Source organism: Schistocerca americana, chromosome X (assembly GCF_021461395.2).
Source record: "Schistocerca americana isolate TAMUIC-IGC-003095 chromosome X, iqSchAmer2.1, whole genome shotgun sequence".
Classification (NCBI taxonomy): domain Eukaryota; kingdom Metazoa; phylum Arthropoda; class Insecta; order Orthoptera; family Acrididae; genus Schistocerca; species Schistocerca americana.
This window is the reverse complement of record NC_060130.1, coordinates 771,412,833-771,434,075: the sequence shown is the minus strand read 5'-3', so window position 1 is coordinate 771,434,075 and position 21,243 is coordinate 771,412,833. Positions and strand designations below refer to the sequence as shown.

The window sequence follows — 21,243 nt, the reverse complement described above, 5'->3', positions numbered from 1 at the left end:
TTAGATGACCTCCGCCAATCATACCTGATGCGGATCTCACACCACGCATCAGTACTCCAGACGCGTGCAGATAAGCGTAGTGTAAGCAGTTTCTTTAGCAGACCTTTTGCATTTTATGGATGTTCTGCCAATAAATCACAGTCTTTGGTTTACTTTCCCCATAATATTATCTATGTGATCGTTCCAATTTAAGTTACTCGTAATTGTAATTCTTAAGTATTTAGTTCAGTTTACAGCCCTCAAGATTTGTGCGATTTATTGTGTAACTGAAATTTGGCGGATTCCTTTTCGTACTCATGTAGATGATTTCACACTTTTCATAACTCATGGTCAAACTGCCACTTTTCGAACCATACATGAACACGTAGGGGTGGTCTGCTGCGAAGCTCCATGTTCAACAACGCACGAGGAACGGTGTGGTCCTAAACACTTGTGCGTGCACCAGCATTGTATCCTTTCGGCAGAGATGCCACAGATCGCTATCTATCCAACTTTTCATAGCAGATAAACCTCCAAACCCCGCCTTCGGTGAAAAGTCGTGGACGTCCAACCATTATCGCCTAGTGGTAGTTTCACTGTCCTCTCTCTCTCTGTAGATGCTCACGACAGTAGAACGTGAACATTCGACAAGCTTTGCCGCTTTCGAGATGCTCAGTGTAACAATAATCTGCCCTTTGTCAAAGTCGCTTATCTCAATGCATTTCCCCATTTACAGTCCACATCTTCGCTAAAGTGATCCCCCGTCCGTGTCTGCTCCGTTTACAAGCGTCTCAGTTAATATTTGGTGGCTAATGGTTCTGTGATTCTAATAGTTATCCATTCCTCGTTACTTCCTAGGAAAGTATTCAAGATATCTCCAGGCACTTCGATCTAGTGCTTATTACACTAAAAATTTCAGCTACTTCTTAAGTATAAATACAGATACACCATACTACCACGTCGTATTCGGATTTTACCGCATTTATGCCATTTTTACACTTTTCCACAATTTCCGTTTTCTTCACGTTTCTCCATATTCTGTATGTAAATGTACAAGTGCATATGTGCTCTTACTGCTTACATTACCAAGTTTAGGTTGCTATTTTGTTACCATGATAGTGATTCCCAACCTAGGCAGGGTATCTATAAACTATGCTTCTTCCTCCAAATGTCAAACCTAAGCGCCAAAGCCAATGCTAAAAACACACTGCATGTGTGTGGATTGCCGTGGGGTAGTGTGTTGACATTATTCTATTGTAAACACACACACACACACACACACACACACACACACACACACACACACACACACACAGAAATAGTGTTTAATTACATCTACACTTAGAGGGTACGGCCGCCGGCCGGTGTGACCGAGCGGTTCTAGGCGCTTCAGTCTGGAACCGCGTGACCGCTACAGTCGCAGGTTCGAATCCTGCCTCGGGCATGGATGTGTATGATGTCCTTAGGTTAGTTAGGTTTAAGTAGTTCTAAGTTCTAGTGGACTGATGACCACGAATGTTAAGTCCCATAGTGCTCAGAGGCATTTTGGTACGGCCTAAAGTGCTTCCAACGTTTGTCCGTGCTGCTTATCGTTGTTGTAACTATGCCTCACCCCGTGACCCTGCAGTATTCACATCACAGCACACACACAAACAAAACAGTATAAATGGACTGCAAGTCCAGTCACCCAGAGGTTTCTTGCTACTAATATGAATCACTATCATAAGTTATAGAAAATGTAGTTACGGCCATTCCATTCTGATATTATTAACCTGCTAAGGTGCATTCCAGTGTTTGTCCTACACATATAAGTATACAAAGAAGACTGACAGGAGGCCAAGGGGTGGTCTAAAACTGCACCTTCTAGAGAATTTAGGTAAATACTGTATTCTTGACTTGTGTGGATAAACATACATCTCTGGTAATCAGGATCGAAAACTGGTTATAAAACTATGCTCTGTGTGTCTGGTTTTAATTATTTTTGTCTGGAAGTGGATTACATGAGCTTCTGAACAGCGATGCCGACAGTTCTACTGTGGACTATCTATGGGTGGATGACTGACTGTTCACTGTAAACACATCAATACAGGATCAATGCAAGGAACAACTATGTACCTCTATAGGGATTGAATATCTTTCTGGCAGAGATATGTAACAAATTATACCTTGAAACTTCCTGGCAGATTAAAACTGTGTGCCCGACCGAGACTCGAACTCGGGACCTTTGCCTTTCGCGGGCAAGTGCTCTACCAACTGAGCTACCGAAGCACGACTCACGCCCGGTACTCACAGCTTTACTTCTGCCAGTACCTCGTCTCCTACCTTCCAAACTTTACAGAAGCTCTCCTGCGAACCTTGCAGAACTAGCACTCCTTTCTTTCAGGAGTGCTAGTTCTGCAAGGTTCACAGGAGAGCTTCTGTAAAGTTTGGAAGGTAGGAGACGAGGTACTGGCAGAAGTAAAGCTGTGAGTACCGGGCGTGAGTCGTGCTTCGGTAGCTCAGTTGGTAGAGCACTTGCCCGCGAAAGGCAAAGGTCCCGAGTTCGAGTCTCGGTCGGGCACACAGTTTTAATCTGCCAGGAAGTTTCATATCAGCGCACACTCCGCTGCAGAGTGAAAATCTCATTCTGGAAATTATACCTTCCTGATATGTAAAGGAGGCAGTGTGTGTCAAGCAGACCTGGAGAACTACATATTGAAGTTTTTGAATACGTAGTCTCAAGATCGTTCTGCAGTTTCGTTTACTGGGACGTAAAATAGCTAACATGTCATTCATCATGTGATCATGACGTGGTTTTTTCCTTATGAATCCTAAAGCTAGAACAGATAAGTGTCATATTTTTAGCTTGATGCATACATATTGTGGAAGGCTGTAAATTTAAGGAATTGTTCAGTAATGACATGATGCAATACCACACCGCAAGACTAAAGAAAAGACACTGAGGACCGAAAACGGTCTATAAAACTATGCACTGTATGCCTACAGTTTTAACAAGGAAATCGAATACACAAAACGGCAATACTGGCAGCTGTTTGTATCCAATGGTGAAACTAAAAGTTATTCTGCTGGATGTCTGAAATTAATTAGTCTGCCCCGTTACTTCCTATAGAACCACATCTAGGAAACATGCTTTGTTACGCACTCGCAGCTATGGCTGGCACAAAGATCACATCCCCACATGTGTTACAGTTCCACTACGCAGCACTAATATCAGTATGGTTTTATAACAAATACCAACGATTACCATTCGATCTAAAGTTATTTATCACGTGCATAACAAGTTTGGGGTTTTTATGGTGTTACGAAAAAATACGGGTTTTGCTCATCAGCCTGAGACACATACTACGTTGGATTAATAGATGATGGGCTATAATTATCGGAGAACTATATTGTAACTCTTGCACAGAAGCCTGTTTTACTGTCAGTACAGTGTTTACGTATGTATATTTCTGAAAACAATGTTAGATATGTGCTTGAGCACCAATTCATAATGTTTTTAGTGCCTGTCCAAACTCTAGGTCACTTATTGCTTGTAAGAGGATCACTTGATCATGATGTCTCTCCACAAATTCTTTTACAACACCCATTTACACAACAAGGCACTTTGTGCCACTCACGAAAACGAATCTAGAGAGGAAACGTCTACCTGTATGAGTCTAATTTCTCTTATAGTACGCGTAATGTGCGTTTTCCGATCGGCGTTGACGTAACACTAGTGATTTCGTTGAACCTTCTAGTACAACGTCCAACATTACGTGATTGGTTTTGGGAGAAGTCTTGTACTTAGTAAGGGTGCGTTACAGCATACCCGCTAGCACCAAGATATCTATTGCTCTGGAGTGTGGCCAACAAGCTTACAAAACACATGGGTTGATCGTAACTCTTTTTTTCGATCATTGTTTTTTCTTCTTCGTAGGAAGTAGTGTGTGGACTTCTCTTATGAGGCATCGATCGTAATTTACCACTGCACACGCAACCTAAACGCATATTAACGGTCCCATCATCTTCGTAAACGCAACACAAGTCACTGCATATTATGTGAGAGTGTTTTTCTTAATACAATATACTTAAATAACTATCGCTGTGCAGGTAAACTTTATAATATTAGTAGTATGTCATTACAGAAATTATGCTCAGTGTTAGATGTGTAATATGAGAATCTTTTAGAAGGCTTTTATTCATACCAGCGTCCATTGGCTGCTTCGCGTCTTCAACAGGTGACATAGACTGTCCCTATCAATAGGCTTCCTGTGACTAGAGACGCTGTAATTAGTTTGTGGAAAGTACTCAGCTGCTGTTTCTTTACAGGTCGCAGAGCAGCCTATGGATGATGTGATGGAAATTCGTAGGCGATGGGGAAGGAATTCGACAATTAAACCAAACAGTCCACAGGGTGCGAATTCTCTGACGCGTGGGAATATTTCCAGTCCTCATCCAGTGTCTGCACATTGAGCTGCGGTCCTTCTTTCTCGGGGCTAGTCGTGTCACTAACGCATGGAGTGCTGCTGTGAAGACACCTCTGAGCTGCCTGAAGCCTTGTGGTGGTGCAGACAGTCGCAGGAATCAAGAAGAAATGGCACTGATTCTACTGTTATCAGGTATGTGCAGCTCTTTTTTATCCTCCCCCAGCGGGATTAGCCGAGCGGTATGGGACGCTGCAGTCATGGACTGTGCGGCTGGTCCCGGCGGAGGTTCGAGTCCTCCCTTGGGCATGGGTGTGTGTGTTTGGCCTTAGGATAATTTAGGCTAAGTAGTGTGTAAGCTTAGGGACTGATGACCTTAGCAGGTAACTCCCATAAGATTTCACACACATTTGAACATTTTTTTGTATTTTGCCGCTTTCTTCCAGATATGCCCAGTACGGTCCACATTCTCTCTCTCTCTCTCTCTCTCTCTCTCTCTCTCTCTCTCTCACACACACACTATATATATATATATATATATATATATATATATATATATGTGTGTGTGTGTGTGTGTGTGTGTGTGTGTGTGTGTGTGTGTGTGTGTGTGTGTGCGCGCGCTATGTCGTCATAGTTTCCACCAATAAGAGGACTGGCTCGTTTTAACAAACCCTGGTACTATAGGAAGAGCTTTGCAAGGGTTTGTATAACGAGCTGTGGTATTTCTGCTAGGTGTTCCCATCACGCTAACCTCACCAAGGTGATGGACGCACATGTGTAGACAAACTAACAATTTCGAGAAACGTCTAATAATTCGCAATAATAAAATTTAGGAACAGTGTCTTGCTTTGTACCGAAATTTTTGAGTGTTCCACCTCATTCGACAATTTTTTTTTTTTTTTTTGCTATTTTTCCATAATACGTTCTTTCTTATCACAAAGGAGCTATACGAATGTGATGTACATGTACAAACAAACAAATGATTACCGTTTCTAACAAAATTGATGGTTTATTGAAGAGAAAGACCTTTTCAAACTGAGCAGTTCTATAACGTATTGGTGCACATCTGGCTCCTATGCAATACGTTATTCGGCTTGACATTGGTTGAAAGAGTTGTTGGATGTCCAGAGGAAGATCGTGCCAAATTCTGTCCAACTGGTGCGTTAGAGCGTCAAAATCCCGATATGGTCGGAAGGCCCTGACCTTAATGCTCCAAAAGTTCTCAACTGGGGAAAGATCTAGCGACCCTGCTGGCCAAGATAGGGTTTGGTAAGCACGAAGACAAGCAGTAGGAACTGTCGCCATGTGCGGGTCGGTATTAGCTTGCCCAAATAATAATAATAATGTCGTGTGACGAGGGCCTCCCGTCGGGTAGACCGCTCACCTGGTGCAAGTCTTTCGATTTGACGCCACTTCGGCGACTTGCGCGTCGATGGGGATGAAATGATGATGATTAGGACAACACAACACCCAGTCTCTCAGCGGGGAAAATCTCCGACTCAGCCGGGAATCGAACCCCACTCAGCTACCGGGGGCGGACTCTTGCCCAAATGTAAGCCCAGGATGGCATGCCATGACGGGCAACAAAACGGAGCGTAGACTAATGTCGACGTACCGCTGAGCTGTAACGGTAGCGCGGATGGTCGGAGGTCGTGCTATGAAATGAAATGGAACCCCAGACCATCACTCCTGGATGTCGGGCTGTATGTCGGGCGCATGGACAGTATGGTGTTCTACTTCCGTCGGGGCGTCTCAAGACACGTCTTCAGCCTGGACTCTCGTTGCCTGGAGTAGAATTTTCTCCAGTGATGAGTTCCGCTTCGAAATGAGCCCCGATGACTAGTGATGACGTATCTGCAGACGTCTCAGACGGCGGTGGGATACCAACCTGACTGCCGTGCGCCATAGGGCGCGACAACTGGAAATGATACTCTGGGGTGCCATTTCTTTTCATAGCAGAATCCCTTTGGTTTTCATCCGCAGCAACCTTACAGCACACCGGTAAATCGATGATATTCTACGCCCCGTTTTGTTGCCCTCCATGGCAAGCCATCCGGGGCTTACATTACGGCAATGCCAGGCCGCACACTGCGAGAGTTTCTACTGCCTGTCTTTGTGCTTGCCAAACCTTCATTGACCAGCTAGGTCGCCGTATCTCTCCACAACTGAGAACGTTTGGAGCATTATGACCAGGGCCCTCCAACCATCTCCGGACTTTGACGATATAACGCACCCACACGACAGATTTTGGCACGATACTGCTCAGGAGGACATCCAACAACTCTGTCAGTCAATGCCAAGTCGAATAACTGCTCGCATAAGAGTCAGTGGTGGAGCAACGCGTTACTGACTCGCTCTTTCCCTTAAATAATTCATCCAATTTTTTTGAAATCGAAATCAGTTTTTAGTCTGTGCATATACATCGCACTTATCGTTTTCCGTCCCATTCTGACATTTCCTTCGTGGTGGTGTGTGTGTTTTTTCCTTAGTGTACATTTCGTGACGATGTTAATTTAGCCGCACTCTCATTGTCATAGTTGTCACAGTGTCTTACACCATAAATTACATGAACATTTACAGACATTTTGTATCACGTTGTGCCATCATTATTTCTATCAACTTGTTCGTTTTTAAAGCATGTATTAGGATCACACACACACACACACACACACACACACACACACTAGCGATGAAGTGGTGGCTTAGCTGTGGTAAATAATTCGGGCACATGCTGCATTGTGACTGGCAGAGAGCGTCATGACGTCGACGCGACGTCGAGAGCAGTGGGATGGAACTCATGTAACGCAATAAAATACGTATAATATTGGAAAAATACGTGAGATTGTAATACGAAAATTGTGGAAAATACGGAAAAATACGTAAAACTGGGGAAAATATGGAAGAATGAGAGTTCTCAGATATCAGCTTCGGTGTGGTCTCTGTTGGTGCCTCGAAAGACGAAAATCACGTAATATTAATCTGTTACTAACAAACAGACGCAGCCTGATCCTCTCCCTATGATGTCCACCTCCAGAGTGCACCCCACCCGCTCAAATGCCCCAGTTATAAAACACGAACATGGGGAGGGATACTTCAATCCAATCTGTTCAGGGTGATGGGGGTGTAGGGGGAAGGGAGGTGATCGGCATTCCTCTGGGTGACCTACATCAATTCCCAGTGTTTTCCTGGGGGAGGGGCGTGGCCTTGAGTGTCAGCCAAGTGTGTAACCTGACACCAGAAGTGCGTATCTGTGACCTTGAGATAAGTAACTGGATCAGTGTTTGAACCAACTCATAATCTACTTGCACAGAATCGGGTTTCATCCTCTCCCTTCGACATCACCAAAACAACACGTACTCATCACCGTCACCTACAAAGGGGAACACATACTTTCGATGCAACACATATACTCCGCGAAGGAAAGGTCCCACTGCGCGAGCGAAAGGATAGCATTTCCAATTAAGCGGCTGAGCAACACCTGGAGCGAGTCGCAGCTAATAATGCCATATGACTAGCGACACCCAAAAAGTATATATACTTGTTGGCATCAAGTATTTTTATCTCGATAACGATGGTTGCTTACTTCATGCTTTTAAACTGATACTTTTACTCACATCAGTACTTTAAAGCAGGTATCGTATCGAATGAGCTTACTAACAATTTATTATAAATTTTAATTATCTACGCAAAATTTTCGCCGCACAATTCAGTTCCAGTACTTTTGACAACTGAACGGGCCAGCACCAACGGGCCAACAATCGCATGACAAAGTTCCGTTCGCAGTTCAACTTGGTATCCCCAATGTTTTCCGAAAGGACTTACTTGTATCTTTCTAAATTATTGTTTAAAACTGAAAGTGCAAGAATTACTGAGTCACCAGGCAAAATGGCGGATACCAAAAGTGAAACTTGACATTATTTCGATGTTGTAGTTCTGGTCTTCAGTCCTGAGACTAGTGTGATGCATCTCTCCATGCTACTCTATCCTGTGCAAGCTTCTTCATCTCCCAGTGCCTACTGCAGCCTACATCCTTCTGAATCTGCTAAGTATATTCATCTCTTGGTCTCCCTCTACGATTTTTACCCTCCATGCTACCCTCCAATACTAAATTGGTGATCCCTTCATGCCTCAGAACATGTCCTACCAATCGATCCCTTCTTCTAGTCAAGTTGTGCCACAAACTCCTCTTCTCCCCAATCCTATGCAATACCTCCTCATTAGTTATGTGATCTACCCATCTAATCTTCAACATTCTTCTGTAGCACCACATTTCGAAAGCTTCTATTCTCTTCTTGTCTAAACTATTTATCGTCCATGTTTCACTTCCATACATGGCTACACTCCATACAAATACTTTCAGAAACGACTTCCTGACACTTAAATCAATACTCGATGTTAACAAATTTCTCTTCTTCAGAAACGCTTTCCTTGCCATTGCCGGTCTACATTTTATATCCTCTCTACTTCGACCATCATCAGTTATTTTGCTCCCCAAATAGCAAAACTCCGTTACTACTTTAAGTGTCTCATTTCTTAATCTAATTCCCGCAGCATCACCCGACTTAATTCGACTAGATTCCATTATCCTAGTTTTACTTTTGTTGATGTTCATCTTATACCCTCCTTTCAAGACACTGTCCATTCCCTTCAACTGCTCTTCCAAGACCTTTGCTGTCTCTGACAGAATTACAATGTCATCGGCGAACCTCAAAGTTTTTATTTCTTCTCCATGGATTTTCATACCTACTCCGAACTTTTCTTTCGTTTCCTTTACTGCTTGCTCAATATACAGATTGAATAACATCGGGGACAGGCTACAACCCTGTCTCACTCCCTTCCCTACCACTGCTTCCCTTTCATACCCCTCGAACCGAGCGAGGTGGCGCAGTGGTTAGCACACTGGACTCGCATTCGGGAGGACGACGGTTCAATCCCGCGTCCGGCCATCCTGATTTAGGTTTTCCGTGATTTCCCTAAATCGCTCCAGGCAAATGCTGGGATGGTTCCTTTGAAAGGGCACGGCCGACTTCCTTCCCCGTCCTTCCCTAATCTGATGAGACCGATGACCTCGCTGTTTGGTCTCTTCCCCAAAAACAATCCAATCCATTCCAATCCATACCCCTCGACTCTTATAACTGCCATCTGGTTTCTGATCAAATTGTAAATTGCCTTTCGCTCCCTGTATTTTACCCCTGCCGCCTTCAGAATTTGAAAGAGAGTATTCCAGTCAACATTGTCAAAAGCTTTCTCTAAGTCTACAAATGCTAGAAACGTAGGTTTGCCTTTCCTTAATCTTTCTTCTAAGATAAGTCGTAAGGTCAGTATTGCCTCACGTGTTCCAGTGTTTCTACGGAATCCAAACTGATCTTCCCCGAGGTTGGCTTCTACCAGTTTTTCCATTCGTCTGTAAAGAATTCGCGTTAGTATTTTGCAGCTGTGACTTATTAAACTGATAGTTCGGTAATTTTCACATCTGTCAACACCTGCTTTCTTTGGGATTGGAATTATTATATTCTTCTTGAAGTCTGAGGGTATTTCGCCTGTTTCATACATCTTGCTCACCAGATGGTAGAGTTTTGTCATGACTGGCTCTCCCAAGGCTGTAAGCAGTTCTAATGGAATGTTGTCTACTCCCGGGGCCTTGTTTCGACTTAGGTCTTTCAGTGCTCTGTCAAACTCTTCACGCAGTACCATATCTCCCATTTCATCTTCATCTACCTCCTCTTCCATTTCCATAATATTGTCCTCAAGAACATCGCCCCTGTATAGACCCTCTATATACTCCTTCCATCTTTCTGCTTTCCCTTCTTTGCTAAGAACTGGGTTTCCATCTGAGCTCTTGATATTCATAGAAGTCGTTCTCTTATCTCCAAAGGTCTCTTTAATTTTCCTGTAGGCAGTATCTGTCTTACCCCTCACGAGATAAGCCTCTACATCCTTACATTTGTCCTCCAGCCATCCCCGCATAGCCATTCTGCACTTCCTGTTGATCTCATTTTTGAGACGTTTGTATTCCTTTTTGCCTGCTTCACTTTTTGTAGTTTCTCCTTTCATCAATTAAATTCAATATCTCTTGTGTTACCCAAGGATTTCTACTAGCCCTCGTCTTTTTACCTACTTGATCCTCTGCTGCCTTCACTATTTCATTCCTCAAAGCTACCCATTCTTCTTCTACTGTATTTCTTCCCCCGTTCCTGTCAATTGTTCCCTGATGCTCTCCCTGAAATTCTGTACAACCTCTGGTTCTTTCAGTTTATCCAGGTCCCATCTCCTTAAATCCCCACCTTTTTGCAGTTTCTTCAGTTTTAATCTACAGTTCATAACCAATAGATTGTGGTCAGAATCCACATCTGCCCATGGAAATGTCTTACAATTTAAAATCTGGTTCCTAAATCTCTGTCTTACCATTATATAATCTATCTGAAACCTTTTAGTATTATTTCGATAAACTGGGTGATAATGAAATAGCCGGCCGTAGTGACCAAGCGGTTTTAGGCGCTTAAGTCTGGAACCGCGCGACCGCTACGCTCGCAGGTTCGAGTCCTGCCTCGGGCATGGATGTGGGTGATGTCCTTACGTTAGTTAGGTTTAAGTAGTTCTAAGTTCTAGGGGACTGATGACCTCAGATGTTAAGTGCTATAGTACTCAGAACCATTTGAATAATGAAGTGATGTGAAAATCTATTTTTAAAAAATTGAAGTCTTCGGGAAATTCTTCAAATAAGAAGAAGCATTTAAGAAACTCCCCATCCCCTCCTACCACAACAGCAGCGTAAAATTATTTGCTTGGCAAAATAACAACAGACTGAAGAGAGCTTTACATATATGTTAGTGTAAATAAAAGTCGTCGCGAATGGAAGAAGGGTGTGAATCAAAAAATTTAGCTTGGGATAATCTTTTTTTATCACAGATTAGCGACCCGCCCCGACTTCGCACGGTTAGCACTAAGTATATACCGCCGATCATGTCTTTTAGATACACTATCGGACCAGAAGTACCCGGAACCCCTATGCAATGAAGAATTGACCACTAGATGCCACGACAAGCGGGGCCGACAACACAAAACGAGGCGAGCTGTGATGTGTTTAGTGGAGAAGTAACAGCATAATGGGTCCGTCAGGAGAGCTAAATGATTTGGAACGTAGACTAGGCATTGAATGTCACCTAAGTAACAAACATTACAGTCCTCTAAAGCTCCCCAAGTCGAATGTTGGGATGACCTGGGAGACATCACGCACTGGCGGGCAGGGGCCATCGATCACTGCTAAGGGTGGTTGTAAAAAGTAGCATGAAATCAGCGAAAATAATCACTCGTGAGTTAAAAAGCGCTTCGAGCAGTCCAGCTAGCACAGGGATTAAAGAGGACGTGGTACAATGATCAGGTACCTTTTCATAAGCCACACTTTTCTGCAGTCAGTGCTAAGAGGCGCTTGAGGTAGTTCAAAGAGCGATGCCCCTGGACAGCAGATGACTGAAAACGAGTGACTGGGAGTGATAAATCATACGTACTTACGGCATTTCGATGGAAGGGTCTGGGTTGGGCGAATGCCTGGCGAACGTTACTAGCCATCATGTCTGGTCCGTGTAATGAAGTACGGAGGACGCGGTGTTACGTTATGGGGGTGTCTTCCGTGGTTAGAATGTGGTCCCCTTATTACGCTTAAGAAAACGATAAACGTGGATGGATATGTTGGTTGGTTGGTTGTTGGGAAAGGAGACCAGACAGCGTGGTCATCGGTCTCATCGGATTAGGGAATGATGTCGGCCGTGCCCTTTCAGAGGAACCATCCCGGCATTTGCCTGGAGTGATTTAGGGAAATCACGGAAAACCTAAATCAGGATGGCCAGACGCGGGATTGAACCGTCGTCCTCCCGAATGCGAGTCCAGTGTGCTAACCACTGCGCCACCTCGCTCGGTGGATGGATGGATATGAACGTATTTTACAGCATTGTATACTGCTTACAGTAGAGGTACAGCTGGGCGACGATGAATGTTTGTATAAGCGTGACAATACACCCTGCCATAAAGCAGCATGTGTGGAAAATAACATTTCCGAAATGGACTGGCCAGCCCAGGATCCCGATCTTAACCCAACTGAACACTTTTGGGATGAGGTAAAGTGTCGTCTATGCTCCAGACCCCAGCGTCCAATAACACTAGCTTCTTTGGTTTTGGCTCGTGAGAAAGAATGGACTGCCATTCCTGCACAGAAATTCAGATACCTCATTGAAAGTGGCGCAATAGAGTTAAAGCCGTCATAAAGGCAAAGCGTGGACACATATTACAATGAAATGGATGCCCCTAGCTGCTTACAGGCGTTGATATAAGTCAATGGGGACAGTTGAAAATGTGTGCCCGACCGGGACTCGAACCCGGGATCTCCTGCTTACATGGCAGACGTTCTATCCATCTCAGCCACCGAGGAAACAGAAGAATAGTGCGATTGCAGGGACTTATCTTTAGCACGCCTCCCGTGAGACCCACATTCGCAACTTATTGTCCTGCACTATATTCATAGTGCCCCTGCTCATTATACTAATTACTCGCGGCTTTACTGCCGATTCCCGTAGGAGTTCGGGCACTGTCTGTGCATCCGCACAGAAGAAGATGGTTAAATGGCCGGTGAGCCTTAACAGATACCATCTTACCACCTCCATATATATAGAGTTAAGGCTCACCGGCCATTTGACCATCTTCTTCTGTGCGGATGTGCAAACAGTGCCCGAACTCTTACGGGAATCGGCAGTAAAGCCGCGAGTAATGAGTATAATGGGCAGGGGCTTTATGAATATAATGCAGGACAATAAGTTGCGAATGTGGGTCTCACGGGAGAAGTGCCAGAGATAAGTCCCTGCAGTCGCACTATTCCTCTGTGTCCTCGGTGGCTCAGATGGATGCCGGCACGGTAGCTTAGCGTGTTCGGTCAGAGGGTTAGCTGTCCTCTTTAATAAAAAAAAACTGAGTTAATGGATCAACAACGAACATAAATGGATGTCTTACGACGTCCACCCCGAGCAGATGCAACGAACAAAAGCGATGGATAGAGCATCTGCCATGTAAGCAGGAGATCCCGGGTTCGAGTCCCGGTCGGTGCACACATTTTCAACTGTCCCCGTTGACTTATATCAACGTCTGTGAGCAGCTAGGGGTATTCATTTCATTGTTATTTCATTCTAACGAGCTGCATGGTCACCGATGGTATCTGTTCTTTCGGACATATATACATACCTTACTATTATTGTCCAGTAACAGGTGTCCTTATACTTTTAAGCAGGTATTGAATTCGTTAGTATAAATACATGTAGTTATTGATGGAAGAAGGTTGTAACTCAAAAAATATAGTTTTGAGGTAATCTTTCACTAAAGAAAAATATGGATACCTAAAGGCATGAGTATGCTACTATTCACGACTAAAGTATCGATAGTTTTCATTTAACACAGCGTCTCTACATACGACTTTTAATGCGTATAGTTCTAATATCTCTTCAGCTGCAATCACTAACGCACGCTTATTCAGTGGGGCCAGACACAGAGGTGACGTGTTCGAATCTAGGTGGTGTAATAAATTGTCGTTGCCATGGGTGGTGGCGTACATTTCCTAACCACCAAACTGAACGTAGCAGTTCATGCAGAGAAGACATGTGACCTTGCTGATAAAGCTCAAAAAAATGGTTCAAATGGCTCTGAGCACTATGGGACTCAACTGCCGAGGTCATTAGTCCCCTAGAACTTAGAACTAGTTAAACCTAACTAACCTAAGGACATCACAAACATCCATGCCCGAGGCAGGATTCGAACCTGCGACCGTAGCGGTCTTGCGGTTCCAGACTGCAGCGCCTTTAACCGCACGGCCACTTCGTGATAAAGCTCCCTCCGTCAAATTGGGACGTTATACTGGACGTCTCTCTTGGAACTATGCTAGAGAAGTAGCCTTTATGCAAACAGTGGGCTTCACCCTCAACCTATTTGCATTTCTATACTCATCCACAGGAACATAAACACAAGTCTATACACGTGCCCTCATCACAGTTACACTACATTGGTAGACACTTGACAACGCACGCTGATGATAAACTTGCTCTCACGAGCGTCCAAAAAAAGTGGGGTTTGGCGTTCTGTTCCCAACTAATGACTAGGTAAAATAGTCCTAATTCCTCTTATCGAAGGCCTTGATCGTCGCAGGTGCTTCAAGATAATTCAAGCGTTTATTCTTATGTGGCCGCAAACCAAGATTTAAATAATGAAACAATTTTTCACTGGTAAAAATTGAAATTCCTAATTATTATTGTGTTCAGTTTCTTATTTTTAAACAAGCAGATTAACGACAAAACTGTTCGTTGCATAGGAATGGCTTTCACACAGAATGCTAACTAAAAGTCTATGTTACTCACGTTCCTACTCTGTACCAGCTCTAGGACTCCACGGCGATCACGGTGGCCATCAGAGGAAGTTCAGAAACACCACGTACACCCGAGTGGCAACCGACCCCGGGCCGTCACAGACAAGCTTTCGCTTGTCTCCACCATAGCACCCTTCGATCGACGGAACTCAGCGCGGAAATTCCGTAACGACCTGTAACACACAAAAATGGCACACAAAACGTTACGTTACGTTACGGCACCAACAGAAATTCACAAATGCACAAAGACCAGAAAAACTCAACTACTGATCGTAAGACGTAGTTCGATGAAGAAGGGGAGGGAGGGGGAGAGGGTGGGAGGGAGGGAGGGAGGGAGGGAGGGTGGGAGAGGGAGAGGGAGAGAGAGAGAGATCAGACGGTTGTTGAGCACTTGCCCGGGAAAGGCAAAGGTTCCCAGTGCGCGTCCCGATCAGACTTATAGTTTTAACCTGCCAGGAAGTTTAGAATCAGAGCACTCTCCGCTGCAGAATGAAAATTTATTCTGTTATAACTCTTGTTTATTGTATTGGTTAGTAGAAGCAGTCGATATGTTCAGCAAGAGCAGTCTATTGAATAACTGCCACACGAAAGACTGGGATTACATGATGCCTCCATGTTTGTATTTTGTTGATTTATAGGCGGTGGACTAAATTAATGTTAGCGCGGATTAAATTTCAAGAGACTATTTAAAGAATCTGACACAAAAAAAAGAAGCAAGCTTGAAATTTGATCTTCAAAGTTTAACCTCCCGTGGGGCTCACGGTCATGGCTATTACGGACAGGAATGAAATCGTCCGTCGTCTTGTTTTAAAAAAATGGATCAAACATTCGCCCCAAGCGACTTAAGAAACGACGCAAAAGTATATTCTGTGTGATTGGAGATGGGTTTGATACCAGCCCCTCCCCCCTTCCTAATCCAAGTCTGTTGTCTCAAACAGTGCAACATCGCCTTCGGTGCCACTGATGGCTGGAATTCCTGTATCCTGTACGTAATCCGTCTGCGAGCGGATCTATGATGTGTATGCCACATATTCAGCGAGAGGACCGTGCGTAGCTTAGCATAAGAGCAATGGCACTCAGTCTATTTCGCACGTAAATCTCGATTTTCTGTAAACAGTAGTCATTAATGTGCAATGACACGCTGAGAATTACTGACGTGTTACCGTCCACCGAAAATCATTGAAAAGGACCGACACGAAAGCAGATTGCTCACATTTAACAGGTAGCATGACCAGTTTCTTGTTTTTTATTATTCATTTCGATTGCGAATATTAATAAAAGTTCTCTCACTTTACCCTAATGTTCGACAATTGGCGAATGCCGACATGGAAATTGGCTTATCCCAGGGAGTCACCTTAACTCATTTGCATCTCCACGCTGCCAGCTACCATCATCCTTCACAGCGTGAATGGGTGCTAAGTACACTGGTCCACAGGACCCGTGCGGCAACGAACGAAGAAAGCCGCCCAAGGGAGCTCAATAACCTTAAGGACGTGTTACAGAAGAACGGATACGGGGGCAGACATATTCGGGGTGCTTTCAGGTAGACGGTACAGATCCAGCAAATAGAATACGACCAAGAGGATAAGACAGTGGCGTATCTGCCGTACACCGGAAAAGAAACGATCAAAATCGGCAAAATCTTGGCTCGTCGTAACATCAGTGGCGTTTGCTGTTTGCGGATCCGCAAAATCGGGTGTCCGCCGTATAACATGGAAATGCGGTAACGGGGAACATCGGGCAGACGGCGCGGACAGTCGAAGATAGACGCCAGGAGCTCTGTGCACACACAAAACTGATGTAACCAACCAAATTTGCGGTTGCGGAACACCGCGTAGCTACGAGGGACGCAAAGAAATAAGACCAAACGGAACTGATGAGCCAGACTTCGCAGTTTTGTGATTATGTTCTGAAGGAGGCTGTTTAAACACGAGTGGTCGACGGCCAGATCGATACATACGTCGTCTTCACTCTCAGTAAAGCGTTGGACCCAGTGCTCTGCCCACTGAAGTCACAACGGCTGCCGAGGGCGGCTTACACGCTCGACGGGGGCGGCAGAAGCATTGAGTGAGCGGAGTTCGCGCCCAACATTCGGCGATCGCCTCCCTCCATCACTCCGACAGACGCGGCGGGCGACCAGGTTGTGAGGGAAAGCTCGGGGAGTGATAGGAGTAGGAGGGCGCGATGTATCAAAGAGAAACAACTACGCCAACCCCACCCTATGTGTGACTTTACAAATAAAATCAAATAATAAGCAAATTGGAAGGAAAATCAGCATTGGCAGTATTTAGTTGTTTTATTGTCAGCAAAATCGATTTTCGGCCACTTAGTGAGCATCCTCAGTGCTGTAACATACAATTAAAATTGGTAGGCGCTGGTATCAAGCTATAACCACAAGCTTAGAGCGACACTCATTCTGACACGTGTATGTTTCGTTTTACGAGCTCGTTGTCTACTTACTGTCCAACCGCGGAAACAAAGATGTTATTGCATGAGTTTATGTGATCGCTCTAAGATTGTGGTTATAGCTTGATACCAGCGCCTACCAATTTTAATTGTATATTACAGCACTGAGGATGGTCACTAAGTGACCGAAAATCGATTTTGCTGACAATAAAACAACAAAATACGGCCAATGCTGATTTTAATTCCAATTCTATCCACTATTTGGTCGTGGTGCACACAACACGCCATGGAGTCGCCAGTCAATAAGCAAATTAGCAACAGCCTATCGAAACAGACGATTTGTAATCTGGCTTCTACCATATTCACAAAAGACAGACACCTAAATAAACGGAAAAAAACGATATCCACCTCGATTGAGTTTTTCACAGCTGGTTTCCCAAAACTGTAAGGTAAATACCGGAATGTAGAATTCCACAAGGTAAAATAATTATATATAAAGACATGAGACAAAGTAGTACACGCAAAGTAGCCAGGAAACATCCCAATATGAAAAAGAAACTATGCCCCAATAGAAAAAAAAAACACACAACTCCAGGCTGATACTGGCATTCACGCCCTAGACAGCCACCACCACACATATTGGTGTGGCATTCTCTACGCGTATTACCTGAAGAAGAAGACAAGGGACGCTGTCGAAATAACGTGCTTCTCAAACGACTGGACACCCGAGAGCATAAAAAATAGCTGCTTCCACATAACAGTAAATAAAGGAACTGCAGCTTTAACCGAGCAATAAAAACTATGCCCCTTAGCATATTGACATTTGTTGAAACACTTTTGCACTACATTACGGAACATAAGTGGCTCCGGAGTTCGATCCCCAGGTAGTTCCCGAACTTTTTTATGTCCCCATCGCTTTTTTCAAATATGGCTACGATTTATTGATGTGAAAAATGCGAAATTTTAACGTGTTTCGGAAACCACGTTAAACAGTAGGGGCCTTACCAGTGGGTGTGTGTGTCAATTCAGTGTGTTCAGATGTGTGTGAGTTCCTAAGGGACGAAACTGCTGAGGTCATCGGCCCCTAGGCTTACACACTACTTAAACTAACTTATGCTAAGAACAACACACACACACACACACCCATGCCCGAGGGAGGACTCGAACCTCCGGCGGGAGGGGCCGCGAAATCAGTGGCATGCCGCCTTTAACCGCGGGCCACTCCGCGCGGCCCGCAATTCAGCGTGTTGAGAAAGACATGAGAATACCTAACATGATCACGTCTAGGAAACCACTGTGTCGTTCTAATTAGCCTTCATTTTGATTGCAAGTTTACCTTCTTGCTTATGTCGCCTGTCGGTTTAAATTCCGAAATTTACGATTATTTGTATCTGCCGGCCACGACAGAGTTTCCTGTGGTAGTCTGCGGCGTTGTATGTTGTGACGAATACAGTCCTGATGTCGAGGACTACAGGGACATATGCGGTAGAATTTCGGTTATCATTAATATCAAGATAAATGCGATAAGACTTAAAAGGGTCTGTCAAGACAGTACGCGAAAGATCGTGCTCGCAGAAACGGAAACTAACCACTGTTTCTTTCGAATCAGTCCTTCGCAAGATACCATGTGCCCAGAAAATGAGAAACACACAAAAAGTGTTTATCACAACAAAATTTAACAAAAGTTTATGGTATCATATAGGGCTTAAAACTGTTCACGAACAGCATAGCAGTCACGTGAAGCAACATAGTAGACTGCCTTCAGTGTGTAACGGCTTCATTGTTTTCGTTTCGAAAGGGACGTATAACCGCCAACACAGTACATGTACTGTGCAGGAAGTCGTAAAACCACTACTTTTGGCCCATACTGTAACCAGAGATCATAGTTAGGTTACACATGTGAAGCAGTATATTACCTGTGAATAGGACACTCATTCTGAGACAAAGATGTTATTACAGCACTTCGGTACGCAGTGTAAAGCACGTAAGATCTGCATGGATGTGTAAGCTGTAAAGATTTGCCTTTTAGAGCTCTGCATCTTTTTCAGATTTTAAGTGTCAGAGTACAGTATTAACTTTTTAACGTTAATGACTAAATGATAAAACGAAGGTGGTGTAGTGCACAAATATTTTCTGAAACCTATTTCTTCTTTTTTTGACAACATAATAAGAGTAGTTCATAACTTTTTATAATTTTTAAAAACTAATAAAATAAAATGACAACTCCGATAACACTCACGCGTAAAGTGTAAAAACATAAATACATGCCTTCAGCTACTACTTGCTACGTTGATACACAACGCCTGTATCTTTTTCAACGGTGGTGGCGTACAAAAATGACGTGACCAAAACAACCTGTATTTACTGTAACTGACAACTGCCACTAAAGCTTATATTCATATATAAATACTAGGGAACCTGGCAATGCTTTGCAATTGCTAAATGTATACGGGAATTGGATATACATCATAGTCGCCTTCCCTTCCCTCTCTATCTCCTCCTCTTCCTCCTCTCCATCCCCTCCCCTGTGCCTGCCCATCCCTTCCTTCTCCTCTCTATGTCCATTTTCACCTCACCTCACTGCCCATCTCCTCTTCCCCCCCCCCCTCCCTCCCTCCCTCTACCTAGAGCCTTGTTCATTGTTATTGCAGACGAAACATTTATTTGAAATTTAAGTGGCTTAAAATGAACGGGTAAATCTTGTGGGATCATTGGTATATGGGGTTTGAGAGAGACCTCTCCAACTGGTTGATTGTGAAGACAGAAGATTTATTGACAGTATTTCGCATAGTTTTAATGTGCGAACGGATAGGATTAGAAAGCTTCGGATGACTCAGATTCGGTAGTAGTATTATAATAGTAAGCCGATAAGTCATAAATACAACTTCCCTCTTTTCTGTTGAAACCGACTGTGGGGAAGAAAACAAGAACAACAGATTTTTGCGTATACAATTTTTGTTTAAAATTAGATATACGGAGTATATACGGGAGAGAGAATTTTTCCCATGTTTTTAATGTCTTGAATTATACGTAAAACTGACTGCGAGAAAGAAAAAAACTGGGAGAAAGAAAATAAAACCAGACATTTCTCGTAGTCGGTTTTAACAGAAAACGTGTACACATTTGTTTAGAAAATATGTAGCTACATCCGTCTGAATGTTTATTATAGCAGCGTGTAAAATATTCGAAGTAAATCCGTCACCAACTTTTCGAGATTGTTTGGTGACAACTTTCCCGTTATATAGCCTACGTCCGTCCGAATGTTTATTAGAGTAACATGTAAGAATTAGAGATTTTTGGTAACACGTTTCCCCTTTATATATTATACACATGTTTATATACAATATACACACATCAAAAAAAGTCACCTCAGTTCCGAGAGTTCCGGAACCTGTACGGAAAATTGGAATAGAGATTAACATAAACATCATCTCCGCTCTTTTTATTGCACATGAAAATCACACACTGCATGTTGTATCACCATACAGCGCGACCTCCAGAGGTGGTGGTCCAGATTGCTGTACACACCGGTAGGTCTAATACTCAGTAGCACGTCCTCTTGCACCGATGCATGCCTATATTTGTCGTGGCATACTGTCCACAAGTTCATCAAGGCACTGTTGGTCCAGAATGTCCCACTCCAAAACAGCGATTCGGCGTAGATCTCTCAGCGTGGTTGGTGGGTCACGTCGTCAATAAACAGCACTTTTTAATCTATCCCAGGCATGTTCGATAGGGTTCATGTCTGGAGAACATGCTGGCAACTCCAATCAAGCGATTTCGTTACCCTGAAGTAAGTTATTCACAAGATGTACACGATGGCGGCGCGAATTGTCGTCCATGAAGACGAAAACCTCGCCAATATGCTGCCGATATGGTCGAACTATCGGTCGGAGGATGGCATTCCAGTATGGTACAGCCGTTACGGCACCTTCCATGACCACTTGCGGTGTACGTCGGCCCCACACAAAGCCACCACAAAACAGCAGGGAATCTCCACCTCGCTGGACAGTGTGTCTATGGCGTTCAGCCTGACCGAGTAGCCTCCAAACACGT

At 43.9% G+C, this 21,243-nt stretch overlaps 1 protein-coding gene across 5 annotated transcripts in view; it reads right to left on the bottom strand.

Moving 5' to 3' along the window:
- LOC124555170 overlaps positions 1–21,243 on the bottom strand; it is a 282,867-nt gene that overhangs the window by 90,953 nt on the left and 170,671 nt on the right. For all 5 annotated transcript variants that reach the window (XM_047128997.1, XM_047128994.1, XM_047128993.1 and 2 more), the window contains one exon: positions 14,774–14,954. The gene's annotated coding sequence lies outside the window, so the exon portion shown is untranslated. The remainder of the gene's footprint in view (positions 1–14,773; positions 14,955–21,243) is intronic.